Source organism: Chinchilla lanigera, unplaced genomic scaffold (assembly GCF_000276665.1).
Source record: "Chinchilla lanigera isolate Chin_1 unplaced genomic scaffold, ChiLan1.0 scaffold00012, whole genome shotgun sequence".
Taxonomy (NCBI): Eukaryota; Metazoa; Chordata; class Mammalia; order Rodentia; family Chinchillidae; genus Chinchilla; species Chinchilla lanigera.
The window spans coordinates 16,820,072-16,824,139 of record NW_004955413.1 but is presented as its reverse complement, the minus strand read 5'-3'; the positions used below and the strand labels follow the sequence as shown (position 1 = coordinate 16,824,139).

Sequence of the window (4,068 nt, the reverse complement as noted above, 5' to 3'; positions counted from 1 at the left end):
CACTACAAAAACAAACAAAAAAACGTCTTTTGAAGATTTGCCTGAAAATTCTAGAAAATACTATTGTCACCTTCCAGAGAAAATACAAAACCTCCTGTGACCCTAATTTAATGAAAATATATGATAGGCTCACAAGCATATACCAAAGATTTTTGCTATAAAATTGAGCCCACAACTAGAACTACTGTACATAAAAATGTAATATATGATGAATACTTGAATGTTACTTCATCAGCAAAAGTACAACCTATTAAATAAGGTATCTTGATGTCAGAACTGGATTACCATCTGGCAAGAAAAGCAGTGGTAGCCCTGCCTAACCTCATGTCCAAATATAAAAAGGGTAAGGGATTAAGAATCTAAATATTATGTAGTACCAATGTATTCAAAACAATAAAAAAGAAAAAGAGGAAGGGGATCAAGAGATGGACAGAGGGGGAAGAGAGGAAAGGGCAAGGGGATGGAAAGGAAATTTGCATGTGTTATACACATGTATCAGTTCCTCACAAGGAATGTAAACAGTATGTACTACACACATGTACTAATAAACTAAAGTAAAATAAAGATTTAAAAAGAAAATTAAAGAATTGAAAATAAATTAGAAAAATTTTAAGGTTAGGAAAATCTTTTTAAAAAAAGACTAAAAAGAAAAGGAAAGAAAGGAGAAAGAAGGAAAGAAAGAAAGAGAGAAAGAAAGAAAAAAGGGAAAGAAAGAAAAGGAAAGAAAAGAATCGAAAAAGAAATATCTGTTCATAATACAAAAATTACACAAGGGCAAAAAAATACACTGTAAATTAAAAAGATATGGAAAAGTGAAATATGTATGAAAATCAGGATTTATAACTCTGACGTGAAAAAGAAAAAAGAAAAGGCCTCCTATGAGTTGACTTGACAAAAGTGCAATAAAAGCAAACCTGAGTTAGATGGCACATATATACCCGTAATCACAGGTTTCAGGAAGCTGAGGCAGAAAGATTAAAGAATTCAATCTTTCTGTGCTAGTTTGGTAACATAGCAAGTCCTTATCTTTGAAAAAAAAAAGAAAAAGGAGGAGGAGGAGGAGGAGGGAGGGTGAAATGTATAACGAGTTTGGAAAAGGGAAATGCAAATGAATTTTGCAAATATATTTATTCAAATATAAAACTCCCTTAATAAAAACATCACTACTTGTCAAGGAAATGAAAGTAACATGAATCCTCATTTTTTTCACCAATAAATTTTACAAATGCAAAAGGTTTAAACGTGTAGTGCAATGGGGTGGAGAAATGGTGGGGTGGTGTACTTCAGTAGACAATGTTTCTGTGATTTCACTTTTGGAAGTCTATTGTGCAGAAACAGTTGCTGCTGTCTAAGGCTAGATTGAGCAAACATGATTTTGAGATATATAGGTATACTTAGATATCCACAGTACACAGATAAATGAATTCAGCAACAAGGCATGCACACAGCTATAATCCTGTGCTTGTGAATAACATAGGGGGATCATGTGTATATAATTCCACAGAACTACATGTATTTGCATATGTTCATGTGAATATAGAAGGAAATATAAAAAGATCTGCACCACATTGACTTTTTAAATTGTTTTTATTATTGGGATGTTCTCATCTTTAAATTTTGAATGCAAACGCCGCTAAAGTGTGTATATGTGCCTGTCAAGCGTACGTGAGTACTGCAGAGACAACTAACACTCTATGATTTCAAGGGAGAGAGAGGAATGCGGAGAATGTAGGCTTGATCAGAATTTAAAGTATTGATGTGAAAGAACCAGATAAATAGGGGCTTCTTAGGACAATGAGAAAGTAGGAAAGGAAGAACATTTTTTAGAATCATTTAGACTCATTTCTAATACTCCAAACCACTTGTAACTACACATGTAAATCTCAATGTATTTTTATATGTACATATAAACACACGGTATTACTGCTATTGTACAAAATGAATCTACCTTTAATAGAGTTGCTATTGCTATCAGAAAAGTACAGGCAAAGTGATTCAACAAAATCAAAGAATTTGAAATTTATCATTAAGTACTAAATCTACCTTATTTTCTCCAAGCAGAAACGAATAGATTGCAACCCACAACTTAAATACATGAACGACTGTTACCTTTCCATGCACCATCTCCACTCACTGCTGCTTCTGTTCTGCAAGATCATCAAACTTTTGTTTTTTTTACAGAAAGAAATTACATGTTGGGTAATCAGCACCAATAAAGCACTGCAAGTGTGTAAGCTGGGGCTTCTGATTCTTCAGAGAAGCTGAGATGTAAATAAAGGGATCTTTGTTTACATAAGGTTTAATCCTTTGGTAAAGTTTCTTTGGCTCTGAGGGTTGCATAAAGTAGGTTATAATCTTAGAAACAGGTTCCAAGATTAGTTACTTGGAGCCAGAGGCTCCTCCTTTCTCTTTTGTTTTGTTTCGATGTTTTTAGCAGTTAACTCTTGCATGGCCTTGGCTTATCCAAACACTACAGAAAATTCAGCGAATGTTGTTTAACTTTCTTCTTCTTTTGTGATTAAGAAGCATTTAAGTCTTTTGTAAATAAAAGAAGCATTCACTTAGTCAATTTTTTAAAAAAACTGCATATTGAACAATAGTTCAATTATCAGTGTAAGCAGAAAGATAGGAAAAGTTAACGCTAAAGCAGAAATAAATGTGCAAGCACTGAGCTGACTTAGGTGAGGATATTCATTTTCATAGGATGCACTTGACATTTTGACAGGCGTGAGAAAATCCAGGTTTATAGATTCATCCATCAGTAAATTGCTGATGGGCTTGTGGGACCAAAGGACTAGGGACTGCATTGGGTGGTGAGGTGATCATATTCAGGAGGAATGTAGGAGGGAGTGGAAGCAATAATTGAATAGATACCTAAAAGGAGGAAATGTGCTTCAATGTTACGGGATGTCTAAAAGCACAATGGCTCACCCCCATTTCAGCAATGACTACTTTTGTCTTGAATGAGCTAATTAGCTAAACCATGGGATACGTATGGCACTAAAGTTGAAGGGTCACTGAGAATGTTCATTCAACAAACATTAAGTGCCTACTTGATGCCAAATATTTCTAGGCGCTATTGTTAGCAACTGTGAAGGTTGTCTCAGTTCTTGGACTCTGCCCTAGAAGAACTATGAGGAGGTGTACAGTGAAGAAACAGAAAATCAGCAAATCACAGGGTTAGTAGGACAATGTATCGAGAGACAGGCATAGACACCGGGGGGAGCTCTGAAGAGGAAACTCCGTGAAAGTCCAAGTGTGCAGAGAGCACTGGGAATTACTGTTTATGAGGGGAGGGGGAAGGGAAATGGAGTATTTGGGGATGGAATGCTCTATTTCACCACCTCTGGGGCTATGACCTTCTCCGTTTCAGCAGGAAGTCTGCATGTTGGGAGGAATGAAGCTAGGCTTATGCGTCCCGGGCTGGCTCACCACCCTGTCAGTGTCCCACAGTGAGGGGCTGAAGTGAGCACTTTGAGGCTGTGGATCTTTGCGGTACACATGAGGCCCCCTCCCCCAGTAGTTGAGGATAAGCCCCTCCCAAGAGGCTGGGAGACCACAAGCTCAGGATGTCTGTCCACACCGTTTCTGAGATTCTTTCCTCCCTGTTTGCCCTGGTGCTCTCCAGCTCCAGCTCTCATCTCGCTAACTACTTACACTATCACTAGAGGTACGGTTATAAGCAAAAAAGTAGAGATTTCCACACACGGATTTTGACTTTTTTTGACTGAAGAAAAGAAATCAACACAAAAGATGAAAAGGGAATGCTTTTACTTTGCTACATGTAGTACTACAACAAATACATTTAAAAGCTGCTGGATGGGTGCATGTATGTGTGTGTATCTACTTAACCAAGCCAAAGCATTTTTCCACATCCCTGTTTTATATTTCTCCAGTGTTTCTCGCATTATTTCTTAGCTACTGCTGGTGAGATGTTCTTCATTGTTTCATTGTTTTGAGAGCAGACACAAAAATGTCTATCTGTTGTGATAATCTGTGCACAAAGCCAGGGAACTGCTTCAAAAGTGGGGAGTTCTTTGATCTGTTACCTCATCCGGACTGGAAATG

General features: G+C 37.1%; 1 protein-coding gene across 1 annotated transcript in view; it reads right to left on the bottom strand.

The window, feature by feature from the left end:
* Slco1a2 (solute carrier organic anion transporter family, member 1A2) overlaps positions 1-2,332 on the bottom strand; it is an 88,704-nt gene extending 86,372 nt beyond the window's left edge. The window contains exon 1 of the mRNA XM_005379051.2: positions 2,110-2,332. The gene's annotated coding sequence lies outside the window, so the exon portion shown is untranslated. The remainder of the gene's footprint in view (positions 1-2,109) is intronic.
* Positions 2,333-4,068: the final 1,736 nt, after the last annotated feature.